The 9,730-nt window shown below is 36.3% G+C and overlaps 1 pseudogene; it reads left to right on the top strand.

Moving 5' to 3' along the window:
* The first annotated feature begins 435 nt into the window (after positions 1–435).
* Positions 436–2,041, top strand: LOC143557390 (putative aspartic proteinase GIP2 pseudogene; annotated as a pseudogene).
* The last annotated feature ends 7,689 nt before the right edge of the window (positions 2,042–9,730 follow it).

Below are 9,730 nucleotides of genomic sequence, written 5' to 3'. Positions count from 1 at the left end.
ATTCCCATACCATTAGGCTGCATAATTATATCCTTAAATACTCGATGTTTCTTTTTACTTTCCGACATCATGATGCGGACAGCGGTCTCGTGAATGTGGCTGTTTTAGGATAATACTTGGATTACAGCACTAAAGTGGAAGCATACCATGATTAAACATTTAAAATATAACAAAGTTAGAGGCCGCACATGCGATCCATACATTAATCCCATCCTAATATAGCTAATTAAGACATATTTAATTATTTAATCACGACTTACAGCATTTGAGACTAAAGTAAATATATTAAAAGACTCATTCTCTCTTGGTTCCATGTATTTCTGTATCATACATAATAAAAAATATATAAATCTAGCATTATCTTCATCCCATTGGGCAGCAAAATTAGTATAAAACAGCAGTAGTTCCATGAATGAATTCACAAGCACATTTACAATGGCATCTTCTCACACCCTCTTCCTCTTTTCTCTTTTAACCATCTCAAATGCTGCAACAGATCCATTCAAACTCCCCAAACACACTTCCATTCGCTTCCCTATACGGAAAACCAAACAAGCCTTCAATACGACACCACATTTGAGGCTGGAAACCCGCAATCACGTACCAAGGTCGATGCATTAATCGATCTCGGAGCGCAAGCTGTTTGGTTCGACTGCACGTCCTACGTCTCGTCTTCTTATAAGCGAGCAGCTTGCGGTTCAAATAGATGTAAGAAGGCCTTGGGGTCTGTCTGTGTAGGGTGCAACTCAGCTCCTAGACCAGGCTGCTCCAACAACACATGTGGTGTCTTTGCTTTCAACCCCTTAACCGAATACTTAACAGCTCAAGAACTTGGAGAAGATACCATTAGGGTAACATCCTCAAATGGTCTCTCTATGCAGCCTAATTACGACGCACCCAAGTTCCAGTTTTCGTGTGCTGATTCCGGCATCGTTGAAGGCTTACCTGGTGATAAAACTAAAGGGCTGGTTGGTCTTGCAAGAACCCATGTCTCATTAGTTTCACAGGTTTCATCTGTGTTCGGTTTGGCTAAAAAGTTTGCTCTTTGTATACCGTCTTCATCCGATAAAGGATTAGGCGACATATTTATCGGGGGAGGACCATATTACATGCCTCCTAGTACCGAAGATCAATCTTTGTCACTAGTTAGCACCCTGCTCGTTACTAATCCAGTGAGTACTGCACCGATTTCTTCTGAAGGAGAAGTGTCAAATGAGTACTTCATTAATGTTAAGGACATTCAAATCGATGGTAAACGCGTAGCTTTTAATTCGTCTTTGTTGTCAATTGATAAAAATGGAGTTGGGGGCACCAAGATTAGTACTACAGTACCTTACACCACTTTGCACTCGGTTATTTACAAGCGTTTGGTTAAGGATTTTGTTAAGGCGGCTGCGGTGGATAACATCAAAAGGGTGGCATCTGTTGCACCATTTGGAGCCTGCTTTGATGCAAAGACTGCTCCCAAGACATTAACCGGACCAGCGGTTCCAGATATGGACCTGGTTTTAGAGGGAAAAACTATAAGGTTTAGATTGTATGGTTCTAACTCAATGGTGGAAGTTAAGAAGAACGTGATATGCCTTGCTTTTGTTGATGGAGGAGCTGAGCCAAGAACATCTATTGTTTTAGGTGGGCATCAGTTGGAGAACCGGGTTCTAGAGTTCGATTTAGCTGGATCAAAACTGGGATTCACGCAGTCTCTCCAGCTATGGAACACAAGCTGCTCTCATTACAGGCTATCTTAAATAAATACTTGAGTAACTTATGATTTGAATTTGTGTGCTGGTCTTGTCTCTTTCTCTTCTAATGTTATAATTAATCTGAATAATGTGGTTTTTTGTTACGCGATATTGTATCAATTGCATCTACTTCCTTACGTATTGCAAGGACATTTTCTTTCATTTTTAATGGCAAAAGATGAGAAATGTAGCAAAAAGCGAGACCTTGAGAAATTTAAAATCTTTGAAGTCATTCATGTTTAGTTTCCTCTTCCGGAAGCTTTGGGTCGTCTTGAAAACTACTTTGAATAATATGTTGGACTGTTATAGGGATGAGTTTTTTTTCTTAAATATCCCCGCACATGTTCATTACCCGTACTTGTACCCGTAGTTGTACCTCTACGTGTCTATTGGGTACGGGTATGGGTACACAAATTTACTGATTATAGGTACGGGTACTTACGGGTAAAGGTACGGGTACAAGTACGGGTATTACGGGTACTGGTACCCGTTTAAAATATGTAGGGACTTTTATTAGGATTCCAACACCTATGACTTAACTTTCAAGCGAGATTTTCAAAACATAATACATATTAGTTGAATAAGTTCATTCTCAATTTATATGTGTATATTCATATATTGAGTATTCGTTAATTTTTATTTCATGTATGTGTAATTGTGTATATAATTAAATAACATATATTAACTTTCTCTCTTGTTTTTCTATAAAAAATTGAGGAAACAATAAATTAAGAAAAGGAAAAGGGAATGAATATTATATTATGGCTGATTTGTTTCTTTTTTAGTTTTGGTATTATGTTTTGGTTGCGGTATTACGGTTTTGGTATTATAGATAATTGATTGTCGGTATCGTATCGTTACCGATACCTAGTTTAGTGGAGATATTTAAAAAAAAGAACAAAGAGGTACCAAATCGAGTACCTACCGGTACCCGTACCCGTACCATATAATTCGGGTACGGGTATGAGTACCACGATTTACTGATTTTAGGTACGGGTACTTTCGGTTACAGGTACGGGTATAGGTATGAGTACGGTCCTGATCTCATCCCTAGAATGTTGTTAGTTAAAGTCTAATTAATTCTTTAAATAACACATAATTTAATGGAAATTGGAACATTGTTATATATAACTTATTCGTTTATATAATTTATACATAAGTTAATATACTTAGTATTTGATTATAGCTAGGTTCACAAATAAATGAGATGTTATAGCCTGGTTAAAAGGTTATTTGGATTTAGTAAGACTCATGACCTGTTTATTTTTTATACTATAATATTGTATTTTAATTATAAATAATATATATATTTTTTAAATAAATCATATATTAGTTTTTAGTATATATATATCCATATTTTATAGGATTTTCATATCAAATATTTGATGAGATAAATATTTAATTTAATGAGATGTTATAACCCGTTTAAGAATTATCTGGGTCTGGTGAGACACATGCCCGTGAATTCGGGTCAAATGCATGAGAAACATTCATTTACAAATAATGCAATATGATGACTTGAGAGAATATAAGAAGCAACCAGAGAGCTTTTAAGTGTTTTCGTTTATATATATTATAGATATAAATTTTTAATAAAAAAATTATTAAAATAGCGAAATGGTGTTTAATAGTCAGAGAAAAATAGGCAAAATAATCAGAGAGACATAATCTTTTTAAGCAGCAATAGGCAACTACATCACTTTGAATGCTACAACATTCTGACCGACATATTTATTTCCATTTTTTTAATTACACTAAAAACATTATTTTTTATCTCTAATTTTCAATTAAATAATAATATTATTTCCTAGTTGTGGCCCAATAGTAAGGGGTTTGGTTCTGTAGTGGAGACTAAAGTTCGAATCCAACTTGTGTCTCTTTTGGGTGGATATTGGCAATGAAGGATTTAAACTAGGCATTGTGCAATTGTTGTTAGTTCGAACCCTGAGCCCACCTGGTTTGTCATCCCACCGTGTGCTACGCCTGAGTGTTCTGCTCTTGTAGTGGCACAATGACTTTCAAGTGGCAGTCAGTGGTATGGTTTCCTAGGGGAATGCTCAAGCCAAAATCTGAAGCCAGCGTGAGCCTGGTTAATACAACATAGTCTGGCCAGAGTGGGGCATCGACAGTCTCCAAATTTATAGAGTATTGTGATTGCCTAAATAAAATAAAGTCGCCGTTCGAAAAAAAGAAAAAGTAAATAATATTTTTTATACTTTTATCATTACATTTTCTTTTTACTCCACTCACAACCCCTTTCAATAAACAATAAAAAGTTATGGAGTGTGAACAATGTTTTCTCCAAATTTACTCATCATCAAAATTCTCTCTATCTTTTTCACTCATAACCACTTAGAGCATCTCCAATGTGATGTTTAGTTATGATATGACATTGTTCAGAATTTCAAACTGGATAAATACATATTGGAGGTAATGTTCAGTTTAGAATATATCCACAAAACTGGATGGAAGTAAACATGATAAATGGACCAAATGTAATTAATTTTTAATTTACATTTTGAAAACAATTTCAACCCCCACTTTAATTATCTTTGTTGGAACCCGATAATATCAATCTAATAACAATAACAGATCTCAGATCTGTGAATAATCGATCAATACCTTAACTATAGATCTAGCTCATACTTACCTTAGATTCAGTGTTATATCTATGTTTACGTATTATCAGTATAATGTTGTAATGTTAGGATGAAGAATTGAGAGAGAATCTGGACATGGGTTCGTTAATTAACTCAAAACTTAAATTAAGCGTGAACAGTGTTCACGTATAAATAGAAGACGGGCCTAGTTCGTTAACATCCCCTAACGAATCAGGAGGGAATAAACTTAAGTCTTAGTTCGCTAACATCCCCTAGCGAACTAGACCTTACATATAACGAACTAGACAATAATTAAACTAATTATTACATTAAATATAAAACAAATACGTTAACGATAATTACAAAGACTCAAGACGCAAAACCGTGCATTAACAGACACCCCCTCGTCTTGAGCTCTTTGTCTTTAAATTACTTGAAGCGCTTGGTGTAACACCCCGTAACCGCAGCGGAAACGTACACGGGATGCAACAGACACATCTGATATCAACAGCATTGCTTATAAAGAAAATACCACTACATTAATTTATAATATATTACATTGTTGCGAGTTTCATTACTGTCTAGGTGTTACACACATATTTTACCGATAAGACATTAATAAATTCATTACAAAACAAAGAGCAGCAAGCTTCCAACAGGTAGCACAGATAGTTAAGCAAACATCAATCAATCCAACTTGGGCATACCTAGAAAACATGTAAAGAAAACGGGTCAACTACGAATAGTTGGTGAGTTTCACTAATTTGAATAAACACTGACAAATCATTTTAATAATCATTTATTAACAATATAATCATGCTGGGAACTATGTTACCCCAGAACATTTCCAATAACTTTCTGGGAACTATGTTACCCCAGAACAATAACAACCCCTGGGAACTATGTTACCCCAGAATAATAATAACCCCTGGGAACTATGTTACCCCAGAATAATAACAACCCCTGGGAACTATGTTACCCCAGAACAATAATAACCCCTGGGAACTATGTTACCCCAGAACAATAATAATAACCCCTGGGAACTATGTTACCCCAGAATAATAACAACCCCTGGGAACTATGTTACCCCAGAACAATAACAACCCCTGGGAACTATGTTACCCCAGAATAATAATAATAACCCCTGGGAACTATGTTACCCCAGAATAATAACAACCCCTGGGAACTATGTTACCCCAGAACAATAACACATTATAAACATTTTATATATTCTATGCATCAGCCCATATATATATAAATGTACAAGTATTTCCATACGATCGGTATGTACTTAAATACTTTAAATAAGACATGTTTTCCGCCCCGGGAAAATATAATTAAAACAATTCATTAAAAGGGGCTCGTGAAAACTCACCTTTTTGGGAGTCGGGGTAATATGAGGAACAGCTACGTGCTGGGATCTGTAATAGGATATCTAAGTCGTTACTATATAATTCCCACAAATTAAATCTATGTAAACTGTACATCGGGGAACACTGATAACCTAGTTAAGGTGATGAAATTATAGCTCGGTTTGACACCCCGTTTGGCCGCGGGGCCCGTTTCCGGTATTTCGGTGCCGGAAACGGTAAAAATCGGGTAAAATTACCCAAATCATCCGAATTATTTTCGGATGATTTATTTTTACTTAATTTACTTAGATTTATGAAAATGGTCTATTTTAAAGTTTTTCGTGTACCAGTCAGCTCGCTTATGCGAACTTTGCCGGTTTACACGTTTTAAGCTTTAACTAATTGTTTTTATGTTCATTTTAGCACAAATAATTACCCGTTTAGTCTCGGGTCTTGAAATTTTGCTCAAAACTTATTTTGACAGAAAGAACATTTTATAAAATTTTCCAGATTTATTTTCCTATATTTGCATTTATTTACCTATTTTTAAATCTCATTAAAATACTAAATATGTCAAAAATACCAAAACACTTTAGAAAAATACCAAATTTTTCTGGGATGATCCTTGTCATCCTCATAACTTTCTGGAATTTTTCCAGATTTATTTTCGTAAATTTACATATATTTATCTATTTTCAAATCTTATTAAAATACTAAATATGTCAAAAATACCAAAACACTTTAGAAAAATACCAAATTTTTCTGGGATGATCCTTGTCATCCTCATAACTTTCTGGAATTTTTCCAGATTTATTTTCGTAAATTTACATATATTTATCTATTTTCAAATCTTATTAAAATACTAAATATGTCAAAAATACCAAAACACTTTAGAAAAATACCAAATTTTTCTGGGATGATCCTTGTCATCCTCATAACTTTCTGGAATTTTTTCCAGATTTTAAAACTCATTTTTCAAGCCCTTTTCACCCAAAACCGAGCTAGAAAGCCCTAGAACTCGTTTCACCGAAAAGCCTACTTAGACTTTTCCAACTGAGCTCAAATTTTGTGGGTGACTTTTATATGTGATAAAAAGCTTATCTTAAATTTTCCAGAATTTTTCATCATGTTTTGCTATTTTTCACTATTTTTGGCCAAAACCGAGCATTAAATTCACCAAATATTCATATTTTATCCAAAAATTACCAAAAATTCACAGATCTCATATTTTCATGTGTAGATCATCTCTGTGAAATTTCGTGACCCGACTCTAAGCACACGAAAATCTGTCCAAATTTCTCATACACACGAAAACCGAACTCTTTTGTGTTTTCTAGCTTTTGATCGCAAGGATCTCGGTTTCTAGCCTTTGCTAGCCGTTAGATACAACACTTACAAGCACAATAACACAATACCAAGCAAACTATACCAACAATCAAACCATTTCTTTCATAGTGTCGGTTTTTATGTAAAAACAAAGATTCCAACCGTAAAAATCTATTCTAAACACTTTTAACTAATTACTTGGATCAAGATCCTTTGTATAACTTGTATACATCCTTTGATCACACAAGAACCGGTTCCATCTCGGGTTTTCACCCATATGTCACTTGGAACCCTTTTGTTCTTGCAAAAATAACTCAAACTAAGTAAATAACATCAAAGATTATGCAATATAACATGCTTATACCTTCAAAATCTTGGTTTGGATCAAGGGTTTTGAATGAATGTTGAAAGGATTTGAGAGATTTGAGAGTGTTTATTGTTGAAATGTGTTAAAAAAAAAAGAAATGAATGATAATAATAATAATAAGGGCCGATCGGTCCCAAGGGTGGATGGGGGTGGGCCCCACACATCAATTCTAAGCCACATATTCGGATTACGCAATCCGGATAATGTTGTGGATAATCTGGCTCAGTTCGTTTCTCGTTTAAACTCGTATTTCGGCTTGAAACGAAATTAAAATGGTCGTTTTTCGGGTCAAAATAAAAATTTACATAAAACCGACTTAAAAACTTTAAAAACTTAAACCATGACATTAAAACATCATATTATTAATAATTACGCATCTTTTTCGGCTTGATTGATCGTCTCTTGCTTGGTTTGGTGTTAAAGGTTTCGTTTAGCGTACCGATATACCATTAAATCGAAATCCTTTTTTTGTGCTATAATTTACTTATCCCGAAGCATTAATACCTCGTAAATATCACTAAACATTATATACTTCGTCTATAATGTAATTCCCGATTCGTTCGGGTTTCAATAACCGATCAATGATTAATTGTAATCCCAATACGATTCACTATATAATTGAGTATGATTCATACTGTGAACCATATATATTCGTGTCAATGTGCTATAACTCATATAATCAATATTAAATAACACGTAAATAGTATATTCCGGCTAGGGTATACCTGGATTTGCCGGAATCGTTACATTCTCCCCCCGTTATAAAAATTTCGTCCTCGAAATTTTATGCGACAACTACTTCCTTTTGAGGAAACAGGTGGGGGTATTTCTTCCGAAATTCGTCCTTTCGTTCCCAAGTAAATTCTGGGCCTCGTTGCGAATTCCATCTAACTTTGACCAACGAGATCTTATTGTGTCTAAGTTGCTTGATCTTACCGTCCACTATTTCGATGGGCTCCTCTACGAAGTTGAGCCTATCACTTATTTGAACACCCTCTAAGGGTAACACCGATGTCTCATCCGCCAGACATCTTTTCAAATTCGACACATGAAACACGTTATGAACTGCATTTAGTTCCTCAGGCAGTTCTAGTCGGTAAGCTACCGGACCGATCCTTGCAGTAATAATGAATGGTCCAATATATCTAGGGGCCAACTTCCCCGCCTTTCCAAACCTGACCACTCCTTTCCAGGGTGATACTTTCAAATATACTTTTTCACCCTTCTCAAATGACAACGGTTTTCGACGGGTATCGGCATAACTCTTCTGCCGGTCCCGCGCGGCTTTTAGGTTGTTCTTAATTTCAAGAATCTTGCTGGTCGTCTCCTGGACCAGATCCGATCTAATGACCTGCGGGTCACCCACTTCAGACCAGCAAAGTGGTGATCGGCACTTCCGCCCATACAATGCTTCATAGGGTGCTGCCTTTATACTGCTATGGTAACTGTTATTATAGGAAAATTCAACGAGTGGGAGATGTTGATCCCAATTTCCCTTAAAGTCCAGTACGCAGGCACGAAGCAAATCCTCCAAAGTTTGAATGGTCCTCTCAGACTGACCATCGGTCTGAGGGTGGTAAGCTGTGCTTAGGTCAATACGTGTTCCCAATGCTTCTTGGACAGCTTGCCAAAGTTTGGAGGTGAAATGGCTATCCCTATCGGAGATGATCGAGATGGGGATGCCATGACGAGACACTATTTCATTTATATAAATTTGCGCAAGTCTCTCAGTGTTAAAAGTATTCCTAATTGGAATAAAATGTGCCGATTTGGTTAACCGATCCACGATTACCCAAATCGCATCATGACCTCGGGGTGTCTTGGGGAGATGTGTCACAAAATCCATTGTGATCTGTTCCCACTTCCATTCCGGAATTTCCGGCTGTTGTAGCATTCCCGAGGGTTTCTGGTGTTCCGCCTTAACTCTCGCACACGTCGTACACTTGCCGACGTATGTGGCTATATCCTTTTTCATACCTGGCCACCAGTAAAATTCTTTCACATCCTTGTACATTTTATCTGATCCCGGATGTATGGAATATTTCGATTTATGTGCTTCATCCATGATCAAATCACGAAGGTCATGGAGGGTCGGGATCCAAATCCGATTTTTGAAATAAAGAATTTCGTCCACACGCTGTTCGAAATTCTTCTCATTCCCGTAAAGTCCTTCTTTAACCAATTGGCCCTCTTTCAACGCCTCGCGTTGAGCGACTCGAATTAAATCTGAAAGGTTCGACTAGACTATCATCCCCAACGCTCGCACACGTAGTGGCTTGACTCGATCCTTTCTACTCAAGGCATCGGCTACAACGTTAGCCTTGCCGGGGTGATATCGTATGT

Source organism: Bidens hawaiensis, unplaced genomic scaffold, assembly GCF_021521415.1.
Source record: "Bidens hawaiensis isolate Kalapana, Puna unplaced genomic scaffold, B.hawaiensis_p1.1 tig00018953_1, whole genome shotgun sequence".
Taxonomy (NCBI): domain Eukaryota; kingdom Viridiplantae; phylum Streptophyta; class Magnoliopsida; order Asterales; family Asteraceae; genus Bidens; species Bidens hawaiensis.
Note: the sequence above shows the minus strand (reverse complement) of the source record. Positions and strands in the feature narration are given on the sequence as shown.